Source organism: Lagopus muta, chromosome 11 (assembly GCF_023343835.1).
Source record: "Lagopus muta isolate bLagMut1 chromosome 11, bLagMut1 primary, whole genome shotgun sequence".
Classification (NCBI taxonomy): Eukaryota; Metazoa; Chordata; class Aves; order Galliformes; family Phasianidae; genus Lagopus; species Lagopus muta.
The window spans coordinates 3,687,405-3,707,295 of NC_064443.1; the positions used below are offsets into that span (position 1 = coordinate 3,687,405).

At 39.3% G+C, this 19,891-nt stretch overlaps 1 protein-coding gene across 4 annotated transcripts in view; it reads left to right on the forward strand.

The window, feature by feature from the left end:
• The window catches only part of ATP2B2 (ATPase plasma membrane Ca2+ transporting 2), a 355,270-nt gene that overhangs the window by 82,441 nt on the left and 252,938 nt on the right, over window positions 1–19,891 (forward strand). The window lies entirely within an intron of this gene.

A 19,891-nucleotide genomic window follows, 5' to 3' on the forward strand; every position in this document is an offset into this window, starting at 1 on the left:
GGTTGAGGGAAGGTGACTGTGTACTTCTACTCTGCCCTGGTGAAGCCTCATCTGCATTACTGCATCTACGTCTGGGGCCCCCAGCACAAGAGATGAGGAGGTGATGGAGCAGGTCCAGAGGAGGCTACAGATATGCTCAGAAAGCTGGAGCACCTCTCCTACAAAGACAAACTGAGGGATCTGGGGGTATTTATCTTGGAGAAGTCTCCAGGAAGTAGCTTATAAACTGGAGGAGATAGACTTTTTACAGTCTGATAGTGGTAGGATGAGGAGGAGTGGTTTTAAGCTACAAGTGGAGAGCTTTAGATTAGATGTAAGGAGGAAGTTCTTTACTCAAAGTGGTGAGGCACTGGCACAGGCTTCCCAGAAAGGTTGTGGATACCCCATCTCTAGAGGCATTCAAGTCTGGGCTGGAGGGGGCCCTGGGCAGCCTCATCTGGTGGGTGGCAACCTTACTCATGGCGACGGTTGTTAATTAGTTGATTGTTAAAGTCCCTTTCAACCCATTCTGTGATCAGAATACGTGATCACAAAGCTGCATTATATACTTGTCTTTGTTAGTTTTATCTGTTCTTACTAGGGACTGGATATGTCTCCATGTTCACAGATAATCATCTATTTTTATTTTTCATTGCTTGTCTCAATTGATGGTTCAATGCAGGGATTCCAAGACAGAGCTTTTTGACTTGGTGTTAGATGCCCGTGACAGAGATCTTGCTGTATCAAGATGGTTTCTTGTATGCTCACGTTGTGGAGCAAGAGATGAATCAACTTTACTCCTACAGTCACTGACATCTCATGCTCTTGTTCATCCAGATCTGTGTAGATTTCTCAGGTCTGCTGAGGTTAAAGTTAGCTTCCTGAAAGAAAGGAGATGCACTTCATTACTATATATACAGTATGTACATTTTTTTAAACACAACTCTTGAGTATATGGGGGTAAAGATACTTGTCTCAATTTTTCTGTTGAGCTCCTTGTGCTTGTTGAGAAATAACATAAACAACATGCCTTTCAGTAAAGCTTTATATCTGACTAATTCTGGATTTTAATATATAGATTCTATAAACGGGAATCCTGACAATTTTTAACTGAAGAACTTGATTATCTTCACACTTCTGCTTAAAAATCAGTTTTGCAATTGTGTGCCTACTCAAACCTCCTTAGGAATGTTCTCACCCTGATTCCCATCCTACTCTGTTGGCGATGACCTCTTTTCATTTAGGGAGAGGACAAATGGAGGCTTTTTAACTTTACAGTATAGAAATATAATTCTTTTAACTATCTCAGCTGTTTCTTGGGATATGCACTGAAGGGAAATAAATGATTCCATCCTGTTTTGTCTTTATAAAACTCAAATAAGCATCTTCTCATTTGCACAAGTTAGAGATCTGAACATCAGTAACTAGCAGGTCTCAAACATCAATAATGTCAGATTCTTGATGAAGAAGCAGCGTTTGATATTTATATTAAAGCATGCCCATGATATTTCTTTTCAGGGCTATCTTTCTGGATAAGTTATAATTGGAAAGTTATCATATGACTATGCCAAGGATATGTCTACTGACAGCAAGGATCTCAAGGTAGTTTTTACTAAGCAAATGAACAACAAAAAAAAAAGAACGATCTCTTTTGTAGGTAGCAGATAACTGCTGTAGGATCAACAGAAGGGATCAATCTAAAATCAGTATTACACAAGCATCATTCCATCCTATCTGAGGTGATAACAATTTCTGTGGAACAAGCAGTATGAACAAGTGTATGAACAGTAGCACCAGAGAGCAAAGCAGCTCCCTCCTACTTACTTTACTGTCAATAAAACCAAATCATTTATCCCAAATTTGTTTCCATTTCAATCTGAATTTCAGATGGAGGGTAGATGAGATGCTGTGAATGTTTTCGATGTTTTAGTGACAATATTTCTAGAAATGTTATGTGTACATAATGAAAGGCACATATGTGTGCACAGAGATGTGAATGTAAAAATCACGATGCTTTGTCATCTAGATAATAATAATAATTTCAAACTGTTTTAGTATTTCTTCAACGTAAGTGAAAAGCAAAGATAAGCTAGATTTGTTTGATTCTTATTTTATGCTTGTTACATTTTTTCCTTGGATATGGCAAAGAATCACAGTTTAAAGATGATGAATTCAGCTTGGCCTATGAACTCCTTTTTAGTAACCGTTGATAAATACTCTTATGTGCCAATAGCTCACATTATTTGATTTGTGGAAAAGATCATTCTGTAATTCAAGACTGGTGATATTTTTATCATATCATCGCAACTTCATAAAAACCGTGGCTTTCAGCAGCAAAATATAAACGGTTTGCACATCAGAGAGCATACCTAGTATGCATCACAGTGCTACATTTGCTGCTCCATAATTATATACTATTTTGCCATCAGTGCCTCTGAGCTACTGAAATCCTGACCACCTGGTAAAGAAACTAATCAGGATAGGAATTTCGGATTAAGGATTAGTATAAATGTTTTTGCTTTTACACGGAAACATATCTCTTAATTTTAAAATGACAGCAGCCTTTTTCATAACAGAGCTCTTTTAGATCCATAATGAATAACCTTGCCTCATCCTGCTACTTCTCTATCAGAACTGATGGGCAATTAGGAAAACAAGTGAGTAGAAGTAGGTACAGCAGAAGAGCACAGGATGCAAGAGGCACAGATTGCTCAGCTCAGGCACTTAGAACATACCAGTACCAGGCAAAGCCTTGATTCCTTTGCCTTTTATGTTATTTCTTGCCTTTTATGTTATTTCTTTATTTAAATTTTCCAACTTTCTGAGGAGAAGGGCAGTTTATAGTTATAATTATTATTTTTTTTTTTTTAAAGATTCCTGCAAAGATTTATGGAATCTCACTGTTGAGACTTCTTTTTATCAATCTCTCCCCTTGGTGCTAGGCATAAAGTATCCTTTCTATCTTCAGCCTCCCATCTGTTACCAGAAAATGGTGAGTGTGAAGAAAGCTGCTTTGGAAAGTAGGGTAGCTTCCCTCACACTGAGGTGCTGTGAAGGCTTGACAAGTTCATTGAGACCGTTTGCCTTCTTTGTCCTCATTGGTAATAAAACAAAAATGGCTTATTTTTATCTTGTGCAAAAAAACCCATGTGTAGATAAAAAGAAGAGATTGTTCTAATTGAGTTTTCTGGGCTTATAACAAATGCAGTTCATTAAGATTTCTGTTGCATATGTATGATTTCTTGCTGAGTTTCCAAAGGGAACAGAATCCCACAAAGAGAAATGTTGAGAAGTGATTCATTCCTGAAACCTAGATTGCTTTCCTAGCTTAGTCTGTGCTTATAACTAGGGTAGGCAGAGGGAGAAGATGAAATGAGTAAGGAGGAGCTGCAAAGGTTTGGCAGCTGTTCCCCTCAGAGGCATTCAAATGAAATTTGTGTGACTTCACATTCATCCTCTCTTTCCTTGCACTTCAGTAATTCTTGACTCCATTGGACAGTTTTAGTTTATTTGGCAGGCACAAAAACATGGAGTTCCTGCCAGCAGTGAAAATGGATGATGGGGCCGAAGGAGAAGAATACATCTCTAAGAGAAAGTGCTATTTCCTGTTCAATACCAAAAACCTGCTTGGGAATAAGACCTTACGAAAAGTCACTGATTTGTATAGGAGGCTACGTTTTAAGCTTGCATTTTATCAGACGGCAGTGATGCAAGCAAGGATTAATTATCTCAGCTAGTAGAAATGCTTGATTTCTTCCTGCTTCTGCTTGTACAAACACTCTATTTTTCAACTTCATAGTGTCTTAAGAAAAGTTTCTTCTCAATTGCTTGTCATTACTGGCATTTTTCTCTGGCTGAATTTTCAACTTATTTTTACTTAATTTGTTTGAATTTATTTATTAATCTGTTGCAGTAGAATGGAGTAATTGGTACCCTGAGGAGCTGGAACAATGAAAGGTCTATAGCTTTCCTAACAGTTTTATAAATTTCTTGACAATATGTGGAGTTTAACTTGTGATTATTCTTGCCTTGAAAATTAAGCTTTTTTTTTTATAACCTGTATTTCTTCTATTCCAGATTTCTTTGCTTTTCTATGGATATTCTGTAGAGTGTGGGCTGGTCTTTAGTTGCAAAACCTTGTTCTGCTTACAGATTTTGATTTAATTAAGTTAGAGCTATTTTTAGCTATCAGGCTGCAACTTTTCTTAATTTTGTAGTGTCCAGTTATGCTTTCCAATAGCAATAGAAGAAAATATTTGCCAATTGTCATAAAAGGCTAAACTGTGAAACCTTAATGTTCTTTGTTTAAGAGATGTTTAATAACTTTAAACAAAACTGATGTGATTTCTTTTTGTATTTAAAATTGTCATTACAAGGATTAATGGAAAAAACAGAACTGAGGCTTCTATTTATGGATTCCTTATTTTTCTTTTCTTAAAGAAACAGAGCCATACTTTCTGTGTTCATTCCTGATATATATTGCCAATAGCTTTATATTGTCCATTCTTCAATTCCTTCCTATGTAGTTGATGTTGTTTTTCTGTTTCCTGTTGCGTTCCACTATGTCACTAATGACATAAACATATTTACCTGCATTTTCTTTACATCTTAATCAAAGCTTCAATTTTCTACCTGTTGACATGTTCCAACATCCCATACATTTTCCAAACTGCATGATATGATGAGTTCTTTGAAGTTAACTACTGTATTCAAACTCAACACTCTGCCTGCTCCTTGACAAGCTGATGTTTTTCTGCACTGTTCCATCTTTTCTTTATTACGCTATCCGGATTCCTTGTTTTCCATTTGCTTTGTGCTGCTAAGGCACTGCCTGAGACACCTTTCTGAACTTTCTGTTCAGCTTTGGTAGGGGACTTAGTTCCTTTTGGGATCAGAGCTTGCTTGAATTTTAACTCCATTCAGTTTAACAACTGCTAAATATTGTTGTATTTTCCTAGAAGCTTTGGCCGTTTTATAAGTGGCTCTCTTGATGAACATTAATGTATACTTAACATCTGTAGAATGTATCAAGGTTCAGGTTTTTGTGCAGTCAGGCCCTGCAATGTGACGAGCAGAGCAATGTAGTTCAGCTGAGAATGTGAAATCCCTTTGCTGATACCTACTGGTTAGAATAAGAAAGCTAAGAATTTTTTTGAAGTTTTAATCAGTGCTTATCTGGGCATAAATTCCTTTAGGTATCCAGCAATTGGGAGCCTAAGTTCAGCTGAAAGCCAGCAGTCTGTAAATTCCTCAGTGAAAAAGTGCCTCTGCTTCACTTGGGGGCACGAAAAGGCGTGCTGTTAGATCCACCACTGCTTCTTCTAGAGCAGTCCTTGTCTTGTTACCCGTTAGATAATTAAAAGCTATTATGCTGTCTCTTAGTTCTGGCTTCCTACTATCTGCAATATACAGAAATGTTTATGCCACCATCCATCTACTAACCAGAAGACTTCTAGTGCTACATCAGCTGCTCTGACAGGAGCTACTCAGGGCTTTTACCCTTTCTGCAATGAGTGTCTGTGTCGTTCTGTGTCTGGGCTGCAGAAGGCAAGGTCAAAGGAGTGGGCTGTTCTGGAGACCCCTGGAGTTTGTACAATTGCAGCACCTACATTAGAATGTTGGGAGAAGTAGGCATGCTGAAACTGACTCAGTCTCTGGAGCAGCATACCTGCTTCTGATGGTTTCCTTAGCCATGTGTTTCCTTCCATAGCTGCATTTTGCCCTCATGTGACTTTCAGGTAACAGCTGCTTATACAAAATGTACTTGAGATCATTTCTGAGCTTGTTTTTCATTTTCTTACTTTGCATTCTATTTCTCACGTTAAATCCTCTGCAATAGAATACAAATTGTTTCAGGAAGCATCAGGACATTAGAAATAATCCAATTTCAGGTTCTTAACTAATATTCTGCAATACTATTTAAAACAGTCCTCAGGCTGTTATCTTCAATACCGTACAGGTTTGTGGCCATGTAAACTTCTTATTGTCTATTATTACACTTCTCTTTAGTTGTAATTTTGTCACCTGTGTCCCAAAGCCAACTCACAGCAAGCCTGAGTTGTGCTTACATAAAGAGTATTTTTATATTTCATAAATCTAGGGTTCCTGCCTAGAGATAAATCTGATGCACTCCGACCTGCCTACGTTTCCATTATCTGTAACTGTATAATCATTGTCTAATACTAGTAAATAAAGAAGAAAATCAGTGTTAAGAATATTTGCTCAGTGAGAAGGGAAATCACTTTTGACAGCTAGAATATGCACTGCACCCTGAGGCAAACAAACAATAAATAGATAAGTAAATATAAAGAACTTTTCTTCCCACTACTGTAAGGGAGGTTGGCAGTGAAAGTACAGATGAAGAACACAAACAATTAGGTGGTAAGATGCTTTATGTTGCCCAAAGCACATGTAAGATTTGCTCAGAAACGTTGTCAATTTAATTATGTTTATGGAAAGCCAGGCATGGGAGAGATAATTAATTTATATGTTGGCCAAAAGGAATTTTTATGTCCATAATTTTCAGTGTTAATTGGTTTCCTTTTCGTCGGGAGTCACTGTTTTATTTTGTACCTTTGTTATTGACAAGGTTTTGACTTCAGAGGGCTGCAGGATAAAAATTCCATTTTCAGTTACTGTTATTTTCCTTTGTTCCTTTCCTTCTTCCTGCCCCCTTCTGTTTACCTAACTGAAGCTCCTGTCCGAGCCAGGTAGTCTGGCCAAAATAGCTCCTGCCATCTGGAGCAGTCACTGTGAAGCTCTTGGTGACTTCCTCTCATTGGAAATGTCAGCTTGAATCTTTTCTCCCTTGCTTACTGTTCCTTAATTTTCTTTTCATTTTGTTATTCATTATTCAACAAGGTGACTGTGTTGTTTGATTGTGTTGATGTACAGTGTGCATGAAAAATATTATGCAGAACAGAGCTCGATTTTCTTCATCCTCTGTTTTTCCCATTATTCTAATCCACATCAGGGACTGGTTGCTACTGATATGTCATCTCTCTTATGAGAGTTATCTTGCATGATGTATTGCAGTTATATTTAGATTCAATACAAGTGCAGAGTTGTCTAAATTTTCTTTAGAAAAATGCAAAGAAAACATTTTGCTATTATTTTCAGTTAAGATCAGGTTTTCCGTATCACTTCCAATATGCGTTTGCATTTTCAGGTGTTTGGGAAATCAGCGAACTTTCTGATAAGCAATTGAAGTTTTTTCCCTTTTTTTCCCTCCTCCTCTCTCTTCCTGCTCCTCTTTCTTCCTCCTCTTCTCTCTTCCTCATTTTTCTTTTTGTTATTCAAGACATGTAATGAACAGTAAGCAGTCTTATTTTGTTGTTAAAGAAGTACGTGTATATTGTTGTTTGAAGTCATGCTCTGAGACCTTGATGATTAAAAATTAGGAGGAAATTAAAATCTAATCTTTGCATTACATTAGTTTAATGATTTTAAGATATTCTTCTGATTAATAATTGGGATGTTTTAAGATATTATTTTAGTGAATATTAGGATTAGGACAGAGGATGACGCATGGTTCTAAATGGTCAGAACTGACAATACAGGGCTATTAGCAATGCATTTTGCTAATCAGAATATAAGCAGTGACGTCTGTAAGCTCTTCCATACCAACAAAATGAGTCCTTGGTTGCTTGTGTTGCAGCAGTGCCATCCAGCACTAGATTCCCTAATTGCTCTAACTGAATGAGGAACAAACTGTTTGTAATAGGCCTGTTTTCATCTTTAGCTATGAAAGCAATGATACGTTGTGTGTAGTCTAGAAATAATCATTTTGTTGAAAAACCAGGGAGTTGCGTGTTTTTGCCTAGCCTTCCTCTTATGTGTTTGTCATTTCTTCCAGACTTATCTGCACTTTGGTGGTATTCACATAATAGACATGATGCCTTGGGCTGCATCTATAGCTGTCTTTTATTTATGTTTAGACTGCAATGCATATCTGTCTGTCACTTACAAAGAGTTATTTATGTTTCTGGCTTTCACTCTTACATGAGATCAGTCTTTTCGGGGTCTAAACATTGCTATCAGTGAGGAGTTAGGGGCAGCAGTAGATGGTGGGAGGAGATTGCCAGTGAACAGAACTTCATTTCCACTTCCACTTTTGGTGCTGAGATATTCTTGAAGAGGATGGGACCTTCCTGGAGATTGCATCTTTTCAAGTAGTTGCTTTGTGTCTGTGTCCCTTCAGCAAACTTAATCGATGTCCTTCCTGTATTTTTCTCCCAAATCTACATCCTTCTCATGGAAATGTCAGTGTGACGCTACAGATTAAACTTGCTCTGCAAAGAAAAGGAGTTGCTGAAACTATTAAGATCAAGACCTTGAACTTTTTTTGGATTTACTTGTGAGAGACTTGATAGACACCTGCAGTTTCACGGCAACATGAACGTTAAGCAAAGCAGGTAGGCATAGTGTGCTATCCCAGGCTGCCTAGCATTTTTCCCTTGTACTGCAGCTCTGCTGTGATGATCAGCATAGTACGTGATATCCAAAAAGCTAGCGGAAGTGCTGCTGTTTCCCAGGAAGTTGGAAGTAAAGGAAAAAATGGCAAACTGCTTGTGACTGGCATTGCTGTAGCAAGTGAATATTACACGTGTCAGCTTTAGAAGGAAAATTTGAACTGATAGTTTTGGGGGTCCTCATGTCTGCTCCTCAAATGTTGCTACTACTGCGTGCAGCGCAGTGTAAGGGCATGGAGCGCCAGCAGCTGGGTGGAGCTGGGTTGTGCTTTTTCAGGCATAGGGGAGTGCTTGCAAACCTGGCAGCCCTTCATGTTGCCTTTGTAAAAATAGCAAGGGCCAGGAGATGCACAGTGCCTGACTGCACCAGGTGGGGAGTATGGGAGATGGGGGATAGCGGGATAGCTTTGAGTGGTTACCAAAGAAATTTTTTCTTATTGGCAGGGCTGGATGTTTCTTTTTTTTTTTTTTTTTTTTTCTTCCTATAGCAAGGTCAAGAGGGTTGTTTTTTAATTTGCTATAGTATTAGGTTTCTTTGCTTCTGTTATAGCAAACCCTTGAGGAGTTACACAGATAAAGAAATCTTAGAGGATAAGCAAGCTGCCTTTTTTGTGTCTTTGTTTTTTAGGTTCTAATTTCAAAGGAAGAGTATATACAAGTATGATTACTTGTATGGAGACAAATAAAGACTTTTCATATACTAGAAATCTGGAATAAAATCTTTGTGTTAGAGGCCAATACAATTTGCCTATCTTCTTCTGAGCCAGGTTAAAGTAATTGGAAATAAATGAACTGGGTATTTTTGAGTGATTCGTTTTGGCTTAGGAGTGCTGTTTAGAAGATCAATAGTTCTGAGTGGGAAATAGGATGGAGTTTCGCATGAGATGCATAAGTTATTATTGGTGATTAAATAGCCAGGTCAAACTGATGAGCTTTATGTAAGGCTGTCCTTCAGCAATCTGCAGCAGTTTGCTGAAAGGGGTTTGTTGTGCTGGTGTCTTTGAGTAGTCTGAGGAAGAAAGGTTGAAGAGGTGCCTCTTGCTGAGCAGATGGGAATGGCTGCGTAGAAGCAGGAGCCTAAGAAAGCTGTCTTGGACAGAATGAAGCTTTGCAGAAAACTTTTAAAAATACCTGGATATCGTGTTTATTCTAAGATGACTTCTGGTGTGGAATCCAAGACATACGGTTTTACACATGGATGAGAACAAATGACTGTAGTGACCATTGCCAGACCATGGGAAGGAGCTGAGAGTTGGGGCGACTCTTTGCATACGTGCTGTTTGGGTTGCTGCAGTGCTGGAGTGATGCTTCCCACCATCCTTACAACACAGCAAGGCAGTGCAGACTCTCATAGAACTGTAGAATGGCTTGGGTAAGAGGAGACGCTAAAGACTGTCAAGTTCCAACCCCCCTGCCACAGGCACAGCCACCAACCTCCAGATCTGGTACTAGAGCAGGTTGCCCAGGGCCCCATCCAGTCTGGCCTTGAATACCTCCAGGGATGGAGCATCCACAGCCTCTCTCTTCCAGCACCTCAGCACTCTCTCTGTGAAGGACACTGACACTCAAGCTAAACCTTCCCCACTTGAGCTTAAAACCATTCCCCTTTGCCTTACCACTGTCTACCCTTGGAAAAAGTGGATTGTCCTCCTTTTTATAATCTCCCTTTAAATACTGAAAGACTGCAATGAGGTCTCCTCACAGCCTTTTCTTCTCCAGGCTGAACAAGCCCAGCTCCCTCAGCCTGTCTTTGTAGGGGAGGTGCTCTTGACCTCTGATCATCTTTATGGCCCTCCACTGGACACTTTCCAACAGCTCCACATCTTTCTTGTACTGCGGGCCCCAGACTTGGATGCAGTACTCCACAACCCCTCAGTCCACAGCCTTCCAACCAATTCCTTATCCGCTGAATAGTCTGCCCCCCAAATCTGTATCTCTCCAATTTAGAGAAAAGGATGTAGTGGGAGACCATGCCAAAGGCCTTGCACAAGTCCAAGTAGATGATGTTGGTCACCTTCCCTTTGTCTACCAATATTGTCACTTCATCACAGAAGGCCACCAGATTGGTCAGGCATAACCTTCCTCTGCTAAAGCCATGCTGGCTGTCTCAGGTCACTTGCTCATCCCTCATATACCTTAACATGTCTTCTAAGTGTATCTATTCCATAATCTTCCCAGGCACAGAGGTGAGGCTCACTAGTCTGTAGTTCCCAGGTCCTCCTTCTTTCCTCCCTTTCTTGTAAATTGGTGTGGTAAATTGGAGTGTTGTTTCCTTTTCTCCAGTCCCTGGGGACTTCATCCAACAGCCACCATTTTTCAAATACGATGGAGGGCAGCTCAGCAACCATATCAGCCAACTCCTTCAGGGCCTTGGGTTGCATGTCATCTGGCTCCATAGACTTGTACGCAATCAGTTTCGTGAGGCGGTCTCAGACTTGCTCTGCCCTTACAGTGTGGGGTGATTTACACCCCCAGTTCCTTTCTCGAAGCTCAAGGATGTGAGTTTCACATGTAATTATCTTGAGTTCAGGTGGAGGAAGACTTGCAGCTTTGAATTCAGTGCCTATTTGTTCTTATGGATCGAGGGAGAGTCTAGCATGCTTCTTCAGCTGCTCTGAGTGCTATTCTTTTGGGGTGGATAAAGATGAGATCTGCATTTGTTATTTTCAAATCAAAAGCCAACAGTGAACATTTAATGTTACACCCTCATACTGTAAAGAGTTATGTGTATATATACATACATATATATGTAGATATATATAGTCATTATCAGGACTGCAATTAGCAACGGACTACTATGTTGGTTAGCTGTGGGAATGATGGTGCTGTAAAATACTGCTGCCCTTTCCCAGTGCAGCACCACATAGAGGGATGGGTTGTGGGGATTTTGGAAACAATTATGTGTGTGGAGCTTCTGATTCACTTGCCTCACCTGATTCCCACCACACAAAGTAGTGATGTTAATTTCATATTATTATTTTGATCTCTGAAAATATCCTTGCAAATATGTTTACTTGTGCTGAATGGACTTGCTTTTCTTCCACCTCTGAACATTTGCTGTGGAGCTTCATGCATTTGTTATTCCTCCTCATGTTTCATCTTGTACCGTTCTTTAAAAATGCAGGATCCTTGCCTGACAAAACACTCCTGTCACTCCAACCTGAGGAGTGTAGGTGTGCATTGCACCTCTTCTGATTGCAGCTGCAGAATGCATTCGTCTATTGAAATTTGTCTAATTTTCCCACTCTTTCTTTCCTTGGTTCCTACAAAACCCCACAGCAGAGTTGATACAGAGGAATGCTGGCAGTTCAGTATGAGTCCCTCCATGGTCTCACAGGTGTGGTTGAATGTTACATGTCAGTGAGAGGAATTGCCTTTGAGGTCTGGTGAGCTTCCCCCGATGTCTGCACCCTCCGTGCCCCATGGGGCAAGCTGAGGATTCAGCAGGAGCGGCTGTGAGCCGTGCCTACCCCCATGCGGCATCTCTGCCTTGTGCCCTGCGGCAGGTCGCTCTGCCTTGCACTGATGGAGTGCTTAGAGACCTACTGCCGGCTGCTGCTTGGGGATGGGAAGTGCAATTAGACAGCCTTGCTCTGTTCTTGGGGGATCTGATGTTAACCTTCCGTAGCTTGGACTGCCTTAATGTGTATGTATGCTGCTAACATTCCTGCACTGCAGTATTCATAGCACTGTCACGTATCAGTTCCGCTTCAGTCGCACCAAGCATGAAGGCTAATTGAAGTTCCAAAGCAAGTAAATGCCAGGAGAAAAAAAAAACCGTTTACAACAGATTTCTCTACTCGTGTTGTTTATTTCATACAGTCATGAAGTTGGATTTAAAAAGTTGCTTTAAAATACTGTTGCAGCCAGCCACTCAAACAGTACTTTGGTAGTATTTACAGTAACATAGCTGACTAAATGGTCTCTTTTGGACATCTGGCCCCTGCTGCCTCATAGGGATCTTTAAGCCACTTAAATTCTTCATGCAATTTTGTCATGCTAAGACCTGTGCAAACTGGACATAACTTACTTTGCAGCCATAACGCAGATACTCCTGAGGACAAGGCTGTAATAGCAGGCCCACCCAGGCACCAGCATTACCAAGTGAGTAACAATTGGCACACCTGCTAAACTGCTCAAGTTCTGATTCTTACAGCTAATAGGTTTGAAGTTTCTTTCTTTGTGTATGTGGGTTTTTTTTTGTTTTGTTTTGTTTTGTTTTTTTTGTTTGTTTGTTTTAACCTGTGCTAAGCTTCAGTCATGCAGGTGCTTATGTTTGTGCATAGCGGACAAGGAAAAAGGCCAAGGTGTACCCTTCTAAATGTGCATTAGACATTAAGCGAGGGCCAAAAATGGAAACTCAGCACAGCAGGTTTAGTAACTTTGAACAGTAGTGGAAATCATTAATAAGTCTTAAAAATCCTTGCATGAGGGGAAGGCTGGATCCCAGGCTCCCTGCTTTTGCTTTGGGCTTGACATTCTACACTTCTTTTTCCCCCTATGAATAAACATTTTTTTTTTCCCCTTCTGAATTTTACAGCCGTTATTTCCATATGGATTTAAATTCCATTCCTTCCAGCTTAAAATTTTACAGTGCCTGAATCAAAGTGGCCCTACTGCAAACTTACAGTCAGTTTGGTAATATAACAAGTTAATATTACATAAACATATATTTTTTGCAAGCGAATTTGTTTTGATTGAAACCATATGCACATGTTAATGGGAAATATTTGCCACACTTCTGCTTTTCTGCTCTTTTTGTATTTATTTCAATACTTATTAATAGCATCCTTCTGAAACTTCTCAGAAGAATATACAGCAGATTTTAATACAGTAACTGGAGCACAGTTTAGAATATCTTGGATGTGATTCCAAATAGAGTTGAATGAGACTAAAATACTATGCATGCTCTGATTGTACAGAGCTGTAATTATACTTTAGCACTTTGCTGATGTGATACAGAACACCAGAGCAAAACTCCCCCAGTGGATCAATGATCATTCTCTATTTTCTTTGTGGATCTGTCCATGGCACCATTCCTGCAGATCATCTTCTGTAAAGCTTGATATCTACTAATATTTCTGTTTGGAGAGGTTGCAGAGTGATTTGGACCACCTCCTATCTTTTTAAATAAAGTAAAAGAATTGCTTTACAAGGTTGTACTCTGGGGAATGGTGGTAATATTGTGACAGATTCTGACAGGTTTGAAGGAATCTCCATTAACTCTAATCTCGTCGTTGCATTTTATTTATCCTTTCTGTTGAAGAAGTGTTCAGTGAGCAGTGCTCCCTGATGCCTGGTGGCGCACCTTTGCCATGGATGTTCAGTGTGAACGTTGGGCTGTCATTGGCTGCTCACTTGATAGAAGTATTGCTTCTTGGGAGACACTTCAAACAGCCCACAGGCAGTGGTGACTGCTGTGTAAGGATGCCTTTAGCACAGCATTGCTTGGTTTTTGTCTGTTTTGGGAGGAGGGGATAATTCTTTGCATGCAGAATGCTTTTTGTACTTCTTCGTGGTTAACCCTGCTCATTTGAGCATGGGCTTTTTGTTAGCCCTTGGCTTTGCCTTGTGGCTGCCTGCTCCCTTTCCCTGTAAACATGTGAGCCCTGGGGCACAGCGTGGCTGCCTGGGGAGCTCTGCCCAGGATCTGCTGCAGAAGGACAGCCTCGCTTGTACGTACTCTGCTTTCCATCTGCTGACCATATTCTCCTGAAAGCAAAGCCTTTCTTTATTTCTCCAAGTGCCTTACATTTCTTACAGCTCTTTCTGAGAAAGACATTTTCAAAATCCTACAGGTATTTATTGGAAATGAATAGTTTCAAATGCACAGATCCAAATAGAAGTCCCTCATTTGTGTTCTTTTACCCTAGCAGAATGTGAAGCATGACTTGTCCTTGCAGAAAAAGGAAACTCACTTTCCTCCTTAGTATAAGGTGTTTATCTATTTGTTTATTTCATGCTTTTAAAGACTTGTACTCAGTTTCCTCTCAGGGTCAGGGTTACCAGCCTGAATTACTCAGATAACTCCTATAATCTCATACAAATGAAAACAAGCCCCTGTCTACCCTGCTCCACTGCCCCAGTCTCATCTGGTAGTTGCCGTTTGTGTACAGCAGCTTGTTTTAGATTAAGCTTGCTGATTCTGTGTTATGTCCAAACCTACATATATTCAAATAGAACTTTAGTAAAGCCCAAATTGCAGCTGGAAGCCTTAAAATTAGTTTCTTTAGTTTTCATCTTGTGGATTTTATGTTCTTGATAGCTAAACAAATTTATTTATTCATTTTCCAAATCGTCCTCTTCCATTTGTTTTTCATCCTGCTTTTACACACAACACATTCCTTTCCTTTTTGCTTTTTAAACACGTTTCTATCCAGATGCAGAGATACATACATTCTTAATCGTCAGGTTTTCTGTTGCTGGATTTTTGCAGCAAGGTCACTGCATGGCAAGTTCTAATATTCATATGGAAGGATAGGTGGCACTCTTGTTATTTTGGGCTGGTTTCCTGAAATAAATCAGGTGTATGTACTCTCAGTAAGATTGCTTTTAATAGAGTAGTTGCATTGGAGAGAGTTTTTGAACATTGGAAGAGGATTTTGTGGGTTGTTTTTTTTTATATGAACGCATACCTAAATTATCTGAGCCTGGCATTGGTTCACAGTACTCTCTTGGAAGGTAAAATGTTTTTTTTTTTGTTTGTTTTCTGAAGACTTTAAGAGTAGGTGCTCAGCTGTATAGCAGTGGTTAATTTTACACTCACACACGCACACATATATAATTTTTTTTGCTATATTTATGTGCAATTTCAGTAGTCCAAGAACAAATAAAATGCTTTAGGATTAACTGCTATTATAAATACCCTTATACCTTGTACTTTCTTTTACATTTTGTATTAAAGCATAGATCTAAGTTGGCATGGCAATCACAGTGCTACTGAAAGAAAAGAAATGACATGTTAGTAAGAACTAGCAGTCATCAGAGCCTTTACTTCTTAATCCATGGTAGTAAATACTTGCTGCTCTAATTCTATAAACTGGTTGTAGAATGGCATAGGTTCATGAGCTTGAGTTTTCTCTTATAATTCAGAAATCCTGAAATATGAAAAAACAGGCTGGTAGAGACATGGAATGTTACATGTTTTTTTTACAACAGAGAACTTATTTCAATTCCATTGCAGATGTTACTGTGTGCGCAGCTAGGACACAGTTACGGGAAGGTATTTTAACCTTGATTCTTGATGACTGCAAATCAAATCAGAGTCCATTTCATTATTACTGCTAACTGACATCTTCATGTGGCTCAGACAGAGTGATTTGGTGATATCCGATATTGGTGAGTCCAATATCTCTCGTTCCATTTGTCAATCAATTGACTCTGTTATTGCTTTTCCCAGAATAGAGCCCCCGTGGCTGAACGAAGAGGAGTAGAGTTGGGATAAGCAGAGTTTAGAGAAGTTTCCGTTCTGCTTCTGTCCAAAAGTATGAATCTCTTCAACATGATATCGAAGTACCTCAGATCATGGCTCATCTTACGCCATACAGTGTTCAGGGAGTTTCTCAATTGAAACCTTCTATGCAGAGCCATTCTTAGGCATTGAATATTTTGCAAGGCTACTTTGGTCTTGTGCTTCATACGGCAAATTAAATAGGTAATGTGGAAGGAAATGTGAATGTTAGAGCAGCACTTTGTTATTTGTGAGACTGCTGGCTTGATTTTTCGTTGAGCAGCTACTAATAGGTGTTGCCATGTAATCACAGGATAATGTGCAATGCGGTTGGATACATTCTGAAATGCTTGAATTCTGATTCAGAAGCCTAAGTTGTGGTTGTGACTGTGCTTTGCTAGTGTAGGGCATGAACTTAGTTCAAACAAAATCCCTTCTTGAAAGTTTCCAGCCATCTTAGATTTTATTTAGCTCCATTTGAAAATGATTTGTTAATGTACGTAACTGGGGAAACGGTGCTTGATTTTTTTTTTTTTTTTTTTTTTAGTTCTTCATGTGATTGGATTCCAGAATTAAAAGTGGGTTGAACAAGTTTGGTGGTTATTTCTTTCTGATGAGTGAAGAAACATTTTATAACTTGGCAGTTTATTTTACCATTTATATTTTTGGTGCCCTCCCATGTAATACAGGCTCATGTATTACTCATCCCTCCTTTTTTCCCCTCCACTGTTTTTTTGGTAACAATATCCTGAATTGTCTGAATTGAAGAGATCCAGATAAAATTCTGTTTCGGTGCAGGAAGTTTTCCTGTTGACTGAAATAATGTTTACTCATATTTTCTAATGTCAGATCAATGTTCAAGTTATTACATGTCATGAGGGCAAATAATTCTGTTTTGTAAAATAACACAAGTCCCACATGGTGGTAGTTATGGAAGTTAACACTTTTTCCCCAACTGTGGGAGTGCTAGCATCTTTGAGAGATTCCAATTTTGGTTCTTATTTATGCTTGACATTCAATGTACTTGACATACTGATTATTTTACACCTACGTAATTTCTTATAGCTCAAGGGATAATGACAATATTTTAAACAGTTGTGAAGTGTAGCTGTATATTATTAAGCAGATGCCACACTACAAATGGAAGGGAAAAAAAAGATGCCTAAAATAGTTCTGGAATCATTTTCTTGTGTATCTTAGGGTCAGCTGGAGGAGTTCATCATCTTGTTTGGTTGTGCAACTTGGTTATCTGTTCAGTTGCAAGGCAGATCAAGCACTACCAAAATGATTTCCTTTATTTGTTTATGTGTGTATAAATGTTTGTGTAGAAAATATATAATGCTGGGTTGTGTGCTCATCTTATGCCCTTTGTGGTCTGGGGCATTACAGAACTAATCTCTGAGCAGTTTCTCAGACCTTACGTTTTCCTAAAGTTTGGATTAAAATGACAAAGTAAAATGTACTGTATGTAAAATTAAGATGATTAAACTGAGCTCATCTGTGTACAACACATACTCTTGTGATGGTAGATCTTAAAAGTAGCTATTTTATCTCTTGGTTTATAGGTAATTAGGGTATAACATGAGGAATTAAAATATAGGAAGAACAATTCCGCTGATTAGAGATGTATTTCATGTCATTTTTTTTTCCCCGTTGCAAAACAATTTCATTACCTATCTTTGTTGAGTTATATTTTCATGTAACTGTAGAGATCTGTGCAGTCACAAAAGATTTTAGGCCCTTTCAGAGAGGTAAAATCAATCTCAGGGACAGTAAAAGCAAGAGGAAAATGGTCAGAAGATGAAGCTCCTTACAGAAGTACAGCTGTTGGTCACAATTCCCTATTTCATCTAATAGGAATTCTGTGTTGAATTTAACTAACGCAATTGTAAGTGAATTGGCTACACAAAGTGTGAAGAAGCAGTGTTAAAACACTTTGTCTTATGGAGCCGTGCAAGGAGGCTTTAAGCACTTAGCCAAGTCCTCACAAAACATTTGTTCCCCAGCCAGGGGTCCTTGGAACAGCACTAAGAGTGCATTACCGGAATGGTTTGGTTGTTTTCTAGATCTTTATTTTGCAATCTTGCCACCTGGTGGTATGCTCCGGCAGTAAGGGCTTGGCTAGGAACCTGTCCTAATAGTTGTATACTTTGGTAGGCAAAGACTTTTACATCTGGGTTATAATTAAGTTCTTGGATTTTAGCATGCGCATTCAATGTGTTTTTTCATTCCAGCTCTTTCCGTCTTTGTTACTGTAATGGCAAAGTGGTTTCAGAAAATTTGCTGAGAAAAAGGACAAAGCACTTACTGGAAAAATTCATTGTGCACAAAACCAAAGGAGTTATTTGGAGTTTAAAAAATTAGTAAAACATGCACAGATATTTATCTCAAGAGTGCAGTGAGATTCCAAATTGGTTGAAGTTTGGGATTTCTTCCCTCATTACTGTCTCCATGTTAGGTGACAGGTGCCATACAAGGTCTCTGAATGTCTTTACGTTAAATATATCTGTTTTCCATCCTACTCTCATTTTTACAGACACAAGGAAGACAAAATCTAGAAACTCTGTGTGGTTCTGGAACACCTCACCCTGGCACACTGCAAACCTTAATCTTCAAATTAAAATTAGATATAGTTTTAAAAATAATGTCCGTGTCCTGATATTCATAGATAAAACTAAATTAGACAAAACTTACCTAGAACGCATAAGAACTGTTGTTTTTCCTGAAATAAGTCATGCAAATTGAAGCAGTATGAAAGTTGAATATATTTAGATGGTTTATACTTTCATGTAGGATTAAGGTGAAGACTGTGAATGACTGTGAATGAATGATCTTTAAACACAGGAGCAGAGCCCTGGGGTGGCTCACTCTGTGCTGCTAATCCAAGGAGAAACAGGTGTGGTGTTACTGGTGTTGTGTGAGGAGATCTTTGTGGATAATAAAAGATGTTCTATGAAGAGTTCAAAGGGCGTTAACAACCTAGTATTTGCGAATGGAATGTTTTTAAACCTGTCTTTATGGTGTGCTTTTGAAATGTTTGCATACAGAACGCTTGTGTCCAGCAGAACCTCTTCCTTGCAGAATGCTGTCTGTTATCTTAATATGCCTTCTTGAGTGTGTGGTGTGTTTGTTTGCACGTCAGAACGTCATTCATTCAGAATGATTTCAACATACAGACTTAAAGGTCTCTGAGCTATGCACTTCCAGGTTCTTGTGTCCTGCACGGAAAAGGAGTAGACTCTCCCTCCCCTCTGCTGCCAGCTGCCCACCTCTTCTGCTCTCACATCTCACACATACACAGACAGCCCCTGTCAGATGTGCATGGGGTTCCCTCTGCTCTGGCAGCCTGCAGCCAGCCTGTCATCCTCTGCAGCTGCTCCCCTGTATCATCTCACACCACACACAAAAAAATTTATTCTGCATTTTCTCTTCCTGCCCCTCTCACGTACAGGGCAGCACAGCAGACACTGAAGCTAATGTGATGAGTGCTGTCTGTTTTTCTTGCTGTTTTCTTCTCATCTGTTTCTTGGCTTTCAGCTTCCCTTCCCACTTTCAGCCCTTTATCTTCACCCTCCTTGATAACGTTCTGCATTCACCCTGTGAATGCTGACTATTAATCTCAAAGGGTAGCTGTTCTGGAGCAGCTGTGCAGCTTGAAGTGCTGCAGGTTCAGACGTGGCTTTTTTAAGTATGCTATCTATTTTTGAAAATGATGAAAATACAACCAGTTGAAAGCATTCAAAGGATTGTGTGCATTAAAAGTACTGCTTATTTATGTATATGAGACTAAGGCAACAGCACTGACAGTTGGGTAAGACTTAGAGATATGTGGGGCTGAGGCTTGTTGTTCTGTGCTCTTGATGCAGACTGAACTTTTTTTTATCATATTATTTTACTGGGTTATGTCTGCAACTATTTATGAAACCGGATATTTGCTTTAGTTCAATTTGTCCTATGGGATATCCTTTAGATCAGTCCACTTGTTTGTTCT